The sequence below is a fragment of the Megalobrama amblycephala genome, linkage group LG16 (genome assembly GCF_018812025.1).
Source record: "Megalobrama amblycephala isolate DHTTF-2021 linkage group LG16, ASM1881202v1, whole genome shotgun sequence".
Lineage (NCBI taxonomy): Eukaryota > Metazoa > Chordata > Actinopteri > Cypriniformes > Xenocyprididae > Megalobrama > Megalobrama amblycephala.
Window position 1 is genome coordinate 15,437,944 of NC_063059.1, and position 15,257 is coordinate 15,453,200.

The window sequence follows — 15,257 nt, forward strand, 5'->3', positions numbered from 1 at the left end:
ACGCCGTAAAGTCTATGGGTTTTTTGAATGGGTTTTTGCTAAATCACCTGAAATAAGGTCTGTGGTTAACAAAGCCTCTAAATATTTTCACGTTTTGATCTATGACATAAAACACACCAGTTATAACCCGCTTGTGATTTTTTTAAACTTTTACTGTGTCTTAAAATTGGCGGTTGCTAACAAATTGCTAAAAGGGACTACTTCCTTTGGCGGGGACTTTAGACGTCATCATGACAAACAGGACATTTGGACAGCATTTCTCATGAAAAAGTGGATAAGTATTCATACTGTAACAAGGGTCACCTTTACATAAACACAACTCAGGTTCGTTTAAATAAATCCAAGATTTATTGATGGCTTTACAAAGTTATTATGCAGGACACCCTATATATGGAGGTAACCAAGCAAGAGTTGAGTATCAACCCACACCAAAAAAAAAAAAAAAAAAAAAAAAAAAAAAAAACACTGTACATAAATTCATAAAAAGAAACCTTGTGATTCACACAATTCATCAAAGTGAATTACATGCAAAAATAGCTCAACTCTGCTCCAACACTCGACTAGTGTCCTTGTAAAGTATACAAACAATGGGGGAAACAAACAAATTACAAAAAAGAAACAAATTAAACTAGTCCGCCCAAAGGGCCATAACCACATCTTCCAGCCCAATTACCGATCTAAATACCTGGGCGGACTAGACAATATATCCAAACCAACACATTCAAACCAAAAAAATAAATAAACTCAAATACAACAAGAGCAACAACTGAGCTCCATAGAGCTGAAACACACACATAAAAATACCTTTATTATTTATATCAAAACAAACACAAATTATTAAAATGTTTTAGTGCTTCAAACAATCTCATACCTATGTCAAAGATCCAAAAGACAGCACATGCAAACCTCTTGCATATGAACCAATGGGCTCCATAGAGCTGAAATACATGCATTAAAACACCTTTATTATATTTCCTAAAAAACAAACACCACATATTAAAACACTTTAATGAATTCAATAGACTCCTACCCATCTCCGAGATCCAAGAAAATCCACACGCGAACCTCTCGCAAACAAACAGTAAGAGTGTCGATCTATTCCCGCCGGCTGGAAACAAACGCACCTACCGTTCTCGTTCCTACCACCAATCTTTATACATAGCTAGCCACACCCCTCAATTCGTAACTTTACTCCCTCACTAGTGATGGGAAGTTCGGATCATTTTACTGACTCGGACTTTTGAGTCTCGTTCAACAAAATGAACGAATCTTTTTTCGAGTCATTTCGTTCATTTCGTTCATTTTAGCAAAATGTAATTAAAATGTTACGTGTTACTTCCCCAACACATCTACTACTTATGCAAACGTTGATCCCACTACAAACAATACAAAACTACAATGCTATAAGATTCAGAAATGATTAATTCATTACCTGGGTCTTCAGTTTATGACAAGCTGATTAAGCTCACCTCACCTCTTGTCTGACAAGTCTTCGGGTTTAAGTCATTCCTTAATGACGTGACAGGCAGTCCCATGCTAAACCAATGCAGTCTGAGCCGGTAAGAGAATTGATTAGTTCATTTCATGAGTCTTTCGGGTTTTTGAGTCGTTCCTTAAACACGTGACAGACCCATATACTACCAATGCATTCTGAGCCGGAAAGAGAATTGATTAGTTCTCTTCAAGAGTCTTTCGGGTTTTTGAGTCGTTCCTTAAACACGTGACAGACCCATACGCTATTTCTGACATTTCTGTCACTGTTTTTGTTACTGTTTCTTGAGGATCTGTGGTGTGTTATTATAAATAAATAAAGCCCTGTTATAAATAAAATATTGATTAATTTATCTTTTTGACTGTCTATCTGTAAATAAACACTAGGCTATATAATAATATAATAATCCAAGCCTACAATACAAAGTATTTATAGCCTAGTTTGTTCATTTTTACTCCAATTTTGAGTTTGCTGTTATAATAATTGCTTTTCCTAGGCAGACTTGACATATTGGTCTAATATATGTATAAGAAGATTGCTCAAAAAGGACATAATGACATAAATTAAAAACAAATAACATTTTGAATTTGAATTATTAATGTTAGTTTAAAACATCAAGGTTATGATAACTTCAGCTTTAACAGTTGTAACACAAACTCAAACAAAACTGGAGAGTTAACGTTATTTACTAATAAATATAATGTGCTTGGGTCACACAGCATAGTGTATGGGTCTGTCACGTGATTAAGGAACGACTCAAAACCCGAAAGACTCATGAAATGAACTAATCAATTGAATCATCAGGTGAACTACTTCTAGCAGTACAGAACCTGTAGAATATTGCACATGCGCGACTGAACGAATCACCCCCCGAGACGACTCGTTCTTCCCGAGTCACATTAAAGATTCGTTCAAAATGAACGAATCGTTCAAGAACGACACATCACTATCCCTCACTGTCACCTGCCACAATACACAGCGCAGATCATAATCAGCAAGCATGTTTTTTAAATAAAGTTGTTTTCTAAATGAAGTTTGAGGACGCTTGGTGGTGACGACGTTGATCCGCGACCATGGTGTGCTGTAGTCCGTTTATAGCCTACTGTTAGCCTTTTATATCTGACGACTTTACTTAGGCTTCAAAATGTATAAATGTTGTGTTAACTTGTAAAGATTATCTTGACAGACAAAACGTGTAAGTGTCATAATCCTTTGTTAAACACAGAGCTTATTTTCTGCGATTTTCCAAAAGTCTATGGGAAAAATGAATAGGCTTTCAGTCGAGGGAACCCGTGCGGCGCTAACTTCCGGGTTGGCCTACAAAAACACGTCATCCCTGGGGTACTCTATAGACCTTATGTAGCCCCGCCCCTTTTCAGCGTTACGCTCGTTGTCTTTTGACTTCCGGTTTGTATTTCCACAGCGATCTTACATTTATGAATGAACTGCTCGTTTTAAAATCTTCCCGGTCTACTGACATTTGTTAAGACATCTGCTTTAAACATAACAATGCTCATGATAACTTTCATTAACTCTACAACACGTAAATCCACTTCACCAGCTAATTATTCTTCAACAGAGATGCCATAGAAATATATAGGGCTACAGCAAAAAACGGAAGTTCAAAGACAATATTCTAAAGATGGCGGCGCGCATGTTTCTCTGGAAAATAAGGTCTATACTTAGCTACTTTATAGAGGGTATGCACGTGACGTCACCGTCGACCGTTACGACTGCGGTCACGTCCACTGAGTGGCAAAAGACTGAAGGGGCTCGCACACCGGACGTGAAGCTCAGCGCCGCGACACGTCTTTCAAATTCGAACGCATTGTTTTCTATTGTTTTTTGAGTCGTAACTGGGCGCAGCGGACAGTTGCCGAATGTCGCTGCCGGTGTGCTACACTCATAGAAAACAATGCGTTCTAATTTTAAACACATGGCGTGGCGCTGAGCTTCGCGTCCGGTGTGCGAGCCCTTTAAGAGCGGCAGCATTGGTTTTCAGCGTGAATGTCGCGAAAAACACACACAACACATCCAAAACGGGAAAGCGCTAATTGACTGTACAAATAGCTTTGACACACAACCTGAGGTATATATTTAAAAACTGCAGAAAGCAACAGGGAAAAAAGCAAATGGATCACTGCAATTCACAGAAACAGCTGGACTCCAGGCAGAGAAACATGGATTTGCAGTTATCATTTTGTGTCAAATTGTTGAATTTTGAGGTAAAATCATACCGTATTGTATTATTATATATTATGTTGACAATTCATCAATTAAATATTTTCCATCTTATATTCTGCAATTGGGTGTTTTTCAATAAACAACACTGACAAAAACTATAGGCTACTATAAAACTATAGGCCTATATGTTTTAGGGCTGGACAATATGACGATATAATATTGATAAGTGATTACGCGGATTTAAACCTAACTATATTGTAGTTAGCCTATATAAAATATTAACAGGCAGATTTGCTTTATGTGTCTCCCCGCCGTCGAAATCGGGCACATATAAATGTCAGGAAACACGATTCCTGGCTGCATGTCAATATCCATGGATTAGGTTTATTTGACAAGTTGTAAGGAACACATTCAATTCCAACCTTTAGTGTAATTCGTTAGTTTTACTCGCGTTTTCGCAGTTTCCTCTATTCAATCCAGTCATGCAGCAGGTTCTTTTGCCACTCAGTCCAGCGGAGGGACCGCGTTCAAGCGGGAAAGTGACGTCGATGCATAACCTCTATTCGGAGGTAAGAGAAAAATAAAATGACATTGCCATCAAAATTTTTCTTAAGACAATTCCTTTCAGAGATGCATTCATAACCCTTCTCCCCTAATTCCATATTTATATTTCCGACTATATTTCGAGCATCGAGAGCAGTGAGCTGCTCTGTCTGCACAGACTTTTCTCCCCTTTTGCGTCCGTCTTCAGTGACTCTGGCCTCTTGTTAACGGCCACTCAGACATGATGTAGCTATTTACCTTTATCACTGTCCCAGTAGCGCCCGAAAATAACATAAAATAAATTTGAAAAATACAGAACAATGACTGGAGAAATGTATTTTTGTACTTATATTTCTGTTATTTTCGCGAGCTACTGGGAAAGTGATAAAGATCGACCAGTCAAGGTTATTTCCCATAACCTGGAAATGAACCTGAAATTTCTTAGAATTAATACACAATTAACACTGAGTGTTCATTGGCCAAATAGGTTAACTGACTGTAATATTAATTTTATTACATTAATTTAATTAACTGATCCAAACATTTATAATTAAGTAAACACTAGTTATGATTAATTATATTTATTTTGAGCTAATTTGCTACAATGGACCTGAGATAAAACTAACAATGATCAGTTGTGGTTTTAACTAACATTAACAAAAAATAATACTTTCTGTAACAAATGTAACTATTGCTCAATTTTCGTCTTAATGCATTAAGTTAACATTAACTAGTGAGACTTTGTTGTAAAGTGTTACATGTTGTTCTTTATAATTATTTTGCACTTTAATCTGTTTGAAACATTTTACTTTGTATGTTTGTTGTATTGCATTATTGTTTTTTAAACATTCAGAGTTCTTTTTGGTATAAGAAAAATAGTTCTTAAACCTGTTATACTATGAAAACACTGTTTTTTGCAACTTATTTCAATATCAGTATTATACCATGATAAAAGCTTCAGCAATTATGCAACATGAACATTTGATACAGTCGCATGCCTAAAGCCACGCCTCCTCTAAAACATGAAGGCATGCACGCACACACATACGCGCGCATTGGGGTATATTCCAGAAAGCAAGGTTAACTTAGCATCACATATACCCTGAACTCTCTGTAGTCTAGTGATATTGCGAGAACAGGGGTCTAAATGAGAGAGTGATTGCGAGAGTTAAGAGAGCGATCATGTAGTTGATGGGTATCGTTTGAATTTTATTGATACTGATACCATTACCAATACCAATAACGATACCGGTATTTAACGATACTGTTATCGATACTACTTTGATGCTGACATGATGTGAAAAGTACAAGTTATTTTATTACTACTGAACTGTACTGTAGTTTACAAATGTCTCTAAGCAAACAGAAAAAGGCACATAAGAAAGCACATTTTTTTTTAAATAAAGCTGTGAGAGAAATGTATGTCTTTTTTAAAGTCTTTTTGTCTTTCTTATCCAACCACCAGAATTTAAGGATTTCGATTCTGCTTATCAATTCCTAATTTCAATTCCAATAAGGTAAAAGAAAAAAACCTTAGATATCTTTCATGTTTATTTTACGTCTTATTGCAAAACATTTAATTGTAGCTGAATATCATGAACAAAAATCAACAGGCTAAAGAACACACTTATACAAGGAACTTATCCCTATGGTTTAAAAATATTATAGTAAAAACAACTAACTAATGTACATTTCAATCATTATTAAAGAACACTCATTAATTAAAAAAGGACAAATAAAAAAATGAGCAATCGCAACAAATAAATACGACTGAACAAAGGTGTAATTGAAATAAATAGTGTTTTAAGATGTTTAGGTATACAGGTCACTAAGTTGGACCTCTGCAGCACATACAACATCATCCGGATACGTGAGGGGGACGAGTGGAAGACTGCCTTTGTGACCCCTACTGGCCACTACGAGTACTTGGTCATGCCGTATGGATTGGTCAACGCCCCCTCCGTATTCCAGGATTTCATGCACCAGGTGCTCCGGGAGTTCCTTCATCACAGTGTGATTGACTACATCAACAACATCCTTATCTACTCCCAGAGCATGGACCGAACATCGCCAACAGCTCTATCTTAAAGCAAGAAGTGCTCCTTTCATCAGTCCTCCATCCAATTCCTCGGGTATAACATCAGTGAACACGGCATCCAGATGGACGAGGGGAGAGTTCATACGAAGGAGCCGCACACGTGTGATCAGTGTGGAAAAAGTTTCAGTTTTAAAAGTCACCTTAAGATACACATGAAGATCCATGCAGTGGAGAAACTACATCACCACAGTCTGAAATCACAGTAAGAAGTTCATCTGTATGTACTGAGTTAGTTTCCTAACAAGCCACGAGCAACAGCACATTTTCACACATACATGTTTGGCAAAGAAATTCTGTCAGTTTTTCACAGTTGAGTACAAAATATATAATAAGTCATAGTAATAAGAAGCATTCTCATAATTATGACTTATTTTCACTTAATGAGAATTTATCATAATAGTCATAATATTCAGAAAATATATCTCATAACAATAATAATAATAATAATAATACATTTTATTTGTATTGCGCCTTTCTTACACTCAAGGCGCTACAATAAGAAACAATAACAAACACAATCATAACACAAAAAAAAAAAAAAAAAAAAAACGACGACAAATACTGTAAAATTATTACTTAAAAGCTTCAGTAAAAAGATATGTTTTAAGTAAATTCTTAAAACAATCAAAAGACGGAGCATTCCTAATAGGAAAAGGCAGAGAATTCCACAACCTGGGAGCAATACAAGAGAAAGACCTCCCACCCATAGTTTTGAGTTTACAACGAGGCTGGTACAGAGTAAGAGAACCAGCGGAGCGGAGAGACCGAGATGGCGTGGGCACTGTCACCAGATTGCAAATGTAATCGGGGGCCATTCCATGGACTGCTTTATAAGTTAAGATAAGAACTTTAAAATCAATACGTGACTCAACTGGTAACCAGTGTAATTTAGAAAGCACAGGAGTAATATGACTGCGGGATGATGTGTGAGTTAAAACACGAGCAGCTGAATTTTGCACATATTGCAGTCTCTTAATAGTACTTGCAGGTAACCCTGCAAAAAGAGAACTGCAGTAATCAAGCCTGGAAGTTATAAAGGCGTGAATAAGCCTTTCTGCATCAGACATAGAAAGAAAAGGTCTTATACGTGCAATATTCCGAAGATGATAAAAAGCTACTTTAGTAACATTCTTAAAATGGGTGTTAAAGGTCAGCTGCGCATCAAAACTCACACCTAAGTTCCGCACCTGTACAGAAGGGAGAATCTGGCAATCATGTACTGTAAGTTTAAGATTATTGCATCTATTTAGAGCAGTTGGAGTGCCAACCAAAAGAACTTCAGTTTTTGCGCAGTTTAACTGTAGGAAGTTCTGTTTCATCCAGACCTGTATTTCCAGTAGGCAATCAGTTAAAATTGAAAGTGCTGATGTAACATCAGGTTGAGTGCTAATGTAAATCTGGGTATCATCTGCATAGCAGATAACAAGATACTTTCTTTTCATAATGACAGATTTTGTAATATTGAGTATTGTAATAATGATATTTTCATAATAATGAGATGAGATGCTTTCTCATAATGATACTTTGTAGTGGTAATGAGATACTTTCTCATTATAATGAGATACTTTTTTCATAATTTTGAGATTAAATACTTTCTCGTAAATCTTTCCTGTAATAATGAGATACTTTCTCATAATGTTACTCTTGATAATGGGATTCTTTTTTTATAATATAGAAATACACTAGATTGCCAAACGTTTTGGGACACCTGCCTTTACGTGCACATGTACTTTACTGACATCCCATTCTTAATCCAAAGGGTTTAATATGGAGTTGGCCCACCCCTTGCTGCTATAACAGCCACATCTCGTGCTTCTCTATTCTCCAAATAGAGACATTAGATCCAACAGGTGGAGGCTGAGATAGGGCAGCACCCATCTCTAAACCCTCTGTTAGATCCATCTGCGAACCCCACGACATCAGGCACCGGTCTGCCTTGGCAGAAGCGGGACCCGAGCCGAGCTGCCCTCCTCAAAGAGAAAGTGCAGCCTCAAGAAGAAGCACAGCCTCATGAAGAAGATCACAATGCTCACAAGCTCCCTCAAGAACTGCCTGGGCATGCTGCACTCTCAAACAAACAACACACATCTGGTGTGTATCTCTGCCTGAAATGAAACAAGGGCAGGGATGAACACAATTTCTGAAATGCTGTTCGCTCACCATAATAAATAGTTGGTAGACAGACGACAATAAATGGACCAAATGATTTCACATGTAGTGCTTGCTGAAGACACAGAAGCTGAATGAGTGTGTTTTCGGGTAGGCTTTATAGTTCCTGGTCAGTGACGTCACCCGCCTATGATGTTCTGTCACCCTATTGGACTGATTTCATACGTGCTTCATGACGCAATCACGCAGAGGCGTTCCCAAAGCGTTTGACGCAGCTGAAGTTCCCTTGAAAGGGAAATGGAAGCAAACAAACTTCAGGAGACGGACTAGCCAAAACAACAAACTTACTATTGATTTCTTACTATTGCCCTTTCTCTAGCTCAGCATTCCTGTTCAATTCAGTAATGGGCAGAATCTCATATTTTGAGCAGTTAATTGAATATCCTGATCCTTTACCAAAATGCTTAACAAATTATGAACTGACAGAAGTGATGAAGATGGGTTTGTGATATATAAAAGAATGTTGTCCACATATAAACTTATATTATGATGGTGATATTTTGATTGGATTTCATATATGTTATGCGATTGTCGTATTGCAGCTACAAAGAGTTGAATTAAAAGTGATTGTTTCCCCACCTTTTTTTTACTTTAAAGTGTATCTGACTGAGGTCTGGAGTTGATTTCCGTGAGCAAGCTGACATCTCCACTCTCTGTTGTCATCTTCATTCAGGAGTGTTGTAGTCAGAGTGATGATACAGTGATCTGATGAGAATAATATCTGATATCTGGAGTCTGTCTTCAGATCAACACCAGCCTGATTCACCCACGACAGATGAAGTCCCCCAGAACGAACCCAATAATCACAGAAGAATCCAGAATACAACTGACAGGAGAGAGTCACAGAGCGACCTGGACTGATCTCAGTCTGTGAGGATGATGATGATGATGAAGACACTGAAACTGAACACAAATCACACCCAATTTCAACAGTTATTCTCTCTATCCAGTGCAAAACCCAGAAATGTACTGCCTAATTTTCAAAGTTATCAAGACAGTTTCATTACGTAACTTTTTAAACGAACACGTTTCAGTTTAAATTACACACAGTATTAAGTTGATGATATGATCAACATTATTTTCAACAGAACTCAGGTTTAACACTCATCCTCTCCTCCTGTACAGTCCTACAAAGTGACAAACAGTCTTTGATAACTTAAGCTACTGGAAATATATCAAACACACAATGTTACTACTGGCAGATGGATTTCAGCAAACACTGGTGTTGTGTTTTAACTAGACTGTCTATATCTGTCTGTTCATCACTGTGGAAGATTTGAGATGGTAGCTGTAAGATTGATTACACTTTAAGTATATTGATAACTGGTGGGATTACATTTACCGAGATATGTTAAATGTCAGAAAAATATCAGAAAAAAATATTATGTAAAAAATATAAAAACATACTTGAAGTGCAATATACTGTAAGGCAGCAGAATACAGAGTCAGAAAAATGTAATTTATGTGTCTTTATTTGACAGATGCTAATCAAGGAACACAAGACAACAACACTGCTAACTCTGAGAGGAAAGCTCTGTGTTGCCCTCTAGTGGTCACTCTCCAAATGACATGCAGCTTAATACTTCACTACAGAAGTGACCTTTGTCCAAATCAGTGTCATTGGTTGTGTCCGAAACCACCTACTTCTCTACTATTTAGTAGGGGAAAAGCAGTAAGCGAGCGAATAAGTATGTCAGTCAAAAAAAGAGTAGGCAAAAATTACCTGGGTGACACTAATTCTCACGAGATTCGGACATGCGTCTACTTAAAGTGCGTCCGAAACCACCTACTTACCTACTATATAACAGGGGAAAAGCAGTAGGAGAGAGAATAAGTATGTCAGAAACCTCAGTAATCATAAATGAGTAGTTGAGAAGTTCCCGGATGGCCTACTGCTTCCGCCCAGATTCTGAAGTGTTCCTCGCTGGATACTTTTCTATCCCAGGAGGCCACGGGAGAGGATACGTCATAATCGAACACGGAGGAGAAAAGCGCCGCGGATGCTGTCAAATGTGAGTATTAAAAATGTGCCGAATGAGGATTTTGAAGCAGTGAGCTTTACAACAAACTGCATCAGTGCTTCGAAGCTTTTGAAACAGTGCTCTACTTCGCCATCTGGTGGTCAATAAAAATTACTACCCCACCTGTGTCACTTCGTTGGGATGTCATTTTAAGGTTTATTTGTATATTTAATAACCATATTAGAAAGATGGCGTGTGTGTGTGTGTGTGTGTGTGTGTGCAGCAAAATTTCATTGCATTTTGCATAATACAACGACAATAAAGCCTTTCTGTTCTTCATTTTTACCAATAAATTAGGTCTGTGATTTTTTTCATTACACCATTTTTTGTGTGTGTAACTTACAAAACAATATGCACAATTAAAAAAACACAAAAATACAAATGCAGTTTCATATTTTTATTCAAGAACATTATTTGGTTCACTGTGCTGGAGCTTAGGTGGCTACTTTATTACTATATCACATCACCAGCTTTAGAAAATATTTGTTCGTTTGACCCCGACGTGACGTGTGAGTGAGGCAACTAAGCTTAATTTCCACAGGTCACGTGACAGCCTCATTTCAAGCACGGTTCCTTGGGTTAAAGTCACATTTGTTGAACTACTGTAGAGTAAACCGCTGAATGTGTAAAGATGCTAGATAGTTGTGATTTTACTGTAAAAACACGATTTATTATGTATAGATAACAGGGGATCTCTATTAAACACACATAACTTAATTCTCCGAAGTGGATTTATATATTCTAAACCATATACATGTTAAAGATGATTACTAAATGTTTATTTAACATCTGACAGGAACATCTTTAAGTATTATGACTTATGAGTGATGGATGATATATGAGTGATGTGTTTGTGCTGTTATTCACTGTTGTCAACACTGCTTAAATTACATGAATGAAAATAATGTAAATAAATAAATGTACACTTAACTAGACATAACTTAATCTGTTTTATTTGTCCATTAGTACTGTTAATAAAATAAGGAACATTTGTGTTGGATAAGAAGTGAGTAACACATCACCAACATGTGAATGTAGATTTGAGCACATAAATCTCAGAGGAAACTTGAATCTTGTCTGATGTTACAGGGACAGATGATCACGTGTGTTTATCCGGTGATGAAGGAATGATGCCATCAAAGGCTTTGAGTGAAGATACTACAGAAATGAATACAAAGTCTATTTAAATCTTAAGTTGTAGTTTATTTTAATTATTGTAATATAAACAGAGTTATTACAGCACTTTTCTGATTCTTGATGTCTGTATGTTTGCAGATCTTTTGTGGAGCAGGACCTGTGAGGAAAGGTGACGGCGGCATTTGTTAGAAAAATAAAAAAGGAAAACCCGAAACAAAATATAAAGTAAGATAATTTTGTTACTTTCTAATACAGAAATCAGTCGACACTGTGCTGTTAAAATGACTGCTTTTGTATGCTGTTCAGATGTACTTTCACTTTCGGTTCCACGTGATCGAATCACTGACACTGATAATCTCAATAATGATATCTGGCACCTCCTGCTGGACACTCAGAAAACAACATCAACACACACCAGGACTGAGAAACTTGAGGATATCTCTGCAAATCCCAAAATCAATCACCAGAAGAGAGGCTCCTCTGCAGTCCGAGTCTGAAGTTTTCAGGAAGACTGTCCCGTCACCACAGTCAACAATTTAACAGTCGGAGGAGCAGCAAGACATTCAATAAATGAATGTCCTGACCTTGATTATATTTGTTCTCATGTGTGGAGACACAGTAACAGCAGCAGGAGGAACGAAACGCCTGCTGAAAACCAGCGCTGGAAGAGGTTATGATGAGACGCTGAAGGAGGAGCAGATGTGTCCGTGGAAATCCAGTTACTCAATAATGGGAACTTGACCGACTGCTTCATATCCACTTTAAGAGATCATTAAAATCCTCCGTCTTCCAGCTCCATCAGGATCAGCTCATCCTCATCATCTGGTCAGCAGGATGAAGCTGGAAAACCCAAAGCTGGAGCTGATGTGCTTTAACAAGAACAAGTTGATATGAAGAATGAGTGTGAAATGATCCTGATGAACTCTTGTGACTCTGAACAGAGAATGAGACAAATATGAACTGACAAAGATCATCAGTGAGAGTTTGAGTTCAGATCCTGTCGGACACTCTGAACATTTCTCTACGTCTCTGATTTAAACTCTTTTGGACTTCTTTTTATTATTTCAGCTACATTGTGTTTCCATGAAATACAGAAACTAGTGAAATACAGTCTTGTCTAGATTAAGTAAAACCTGAATTAATAAATTCTTTAAACAGTGTCTCAGTGTCAGTAGCTTCAGAGAAATTTTGATTAGTCTTTGTTTTATTTTTGCTATAATTCACTGTTTTAATTTGAACTGCATTTGAGCAGTGGCCCTCCAGCAACAAGTTTGTGTTTAGTGATTTACACGCTATGGATTAATGCTCTTCTGATAAAATAAATGCTGATAAGCATCCTTTCATGACACTGAAGCTCTCAGGAGCTAAAAGTGTCTAAAGCTGCAGTTACTTCTGCTTTTATGCATGTGAATGTGTGTGAGAGATGAAGTGTGAAACCCAGAGCAGAAACTGACCAGTGCTTTGGAAATTTTGAAATATGAGTGATACAGGGTTCTCAATCTTTTCCCAGTGTGCCGCACTGTGGTCCAAGAGCAACTCTCACGGGCCACATTTACATATGATGTCACAAATGAAAACCAATCAGATTTAATGTTATGATATTAACAGATAATATTATTATTATTATATCACAGAAGAGACAGTGTTTTCTGACGGCACACACAGTGTTTTATTTCTGTCACACTGTAAATTCTGTTCAACAGCATCATAACAGTCACCAAACAATGACGGCGTGTTACAGGCCTGTCATGACCGTATGGGGTCAGCTGAAGCAGGAAAATGAAGAAAGAGTCTCACTACCAGAGACATGCTGAAAAAAATAAGTTTTATTTCATATTAAGGGTTTGTTGTCAGGGGCAGACAAGGCCAAAATAACAAACAGCACAATCTCTTTGTTTAACCTCTACACTTCCTAACACAAAAATAAAGAAAACAAAATACAGTTTAAACTTACCAACCAACCAAAAACAATGTGAAAAGATAGATATGCAAAATAAAATGCCATCAAACCCCATACATCCCTTAATTTGTCAAAAATATACTGTATATACCAGAATATTTACAGGTGATAATGTAGAAGTCTGTAGCAAACAAAGCAAGATCAGAATCCAGAATCATCAAACAGGCGAGGGTCAAGAAATCAGGAATTATCAAATGTCCAAAATCACAATCTCCAAATAATCCCTCACAATCAATCTCTCTACGACACTCTAGACCAACATTAAATAAAACTGATAAATAACAGGTTTTGTCTAATTTTAAATAAACACAAAAAATACAGATGAAAAATGATCGTGAGAAATGTACTTTTGCTATTGTTAAATAAATGGTCAGCAATATCTCCCAAATGTTTCTGAATTTTTGCACATTTTTTTCTTTCTATATATTGTCGATATGATAACTAGTAAATACACAAAGATTCATCATGCTTATTTAAACCATGTCTGAAAATAATATATGATCACCAAAATGATTTTATATGGCAAAAAAACACATTATAGTTCGAACTTACATTCATTTAATCCATTTTAATTTAAATAAAAATAGTGAAACTGTAATTTTTAAGTGTGGTCAGCATATCATTGTCAGCAGATCATTTGTGACGGGCGCAGGTTGAGAACCACTCTAAACATCATCTGTACTTGTGTTGTTTTGCCATAAATGAGACGACTGAATTCTGATGGATCAACATGACTCTCTCAGTGAGTCTCTCCTACAGATCCTGCTGTAGCGCCTACTAGTGACTGAACATAGAAACAACACATTATTTTATGTGATCACAGCCTGATCCTAGTCTTGATATCAACAAACTTAACTTTGATGGTTATTTCTGGCACGCTCTTCTTCTGCTGAAGACTGCAGGATCTGATGTCATAAACCAGAACAGCCACAGTAGCCACGCCCACCAGAGCAGAGAGAGCCAATCGGATCACAGCTTCAGTAAAGCCACAACAGCCTTCTGAGAAAAGAAATGAGGAACATAAAAATATGAATATTGTTGAGTTTGTGAAAACAAACACACAAAACAATTATATATATAGTTACTCACCGCTGACAGTAACAGTGAATCTCTTGTATAAAGTCTGTTTGCTGCTGCTGATCTTCACTTTATAAACTCCAGAGTCTGATAATCTGGATGTTTGTGATGGTCAGAGATCCGGTCTGATGATCCAGCTTCAGTCTGTCTCTGAATCTCTCATCAGGATCATATAATGGTGGACTCTTGGCCTCTAGATCATGTTTAGCTATGAGTTTTCCTTCATCTCCAAACCTCCACACTATCAGCTCATCTCCGTGTGTTTCAGTATCAGTCTGAAGAGTGACAGATTCTCCCTCCGTCTCTGATACACTCTTCGTTTCACCTTTAAAAGCATCAATAACAGCTGGAGACTCTGCATGAGACAGATTCACAGATATTAAACATTAAACACAGTTACTGGTGCTAGAATATTAACTTTAACAGTCAATTAGTTTACTTAATTCATTTAAATTAACAAAACTACAATAAACTTCAAAACATCTAATTATTCATAAATAAAAGTGTCCTCACCATAGACAGTAACGCTGAAAATCAAATTTAAGGTCCCAGTGTTGTGGTTGATCTCTAGTTTAT

At 37.0% G+C, this 15,257-nt stretch overlaps 1 long non-coding RNA gene across 1 annotated transcript; it reads right to left on the bottom strand.

Moving 5' to 3' along the window:
* Positions 1-218: 218 nt before the first annotated feature.
* Positions 219-1,203, bottom strand: LOC125249299. The gene is made up of 3 exons (XR_007180530.1): positions 1,031-1,203; positions 872-938; positions 219-781 (listed from the first exon to the last, which is right to left on the bottom strand). It is a non-coding gene; the product is annotated as an uncharacterized LOC125249299 (long non-coding RNA).
* Positions 1,204-15,257: the final 14,054 nt, after the last annotated feature.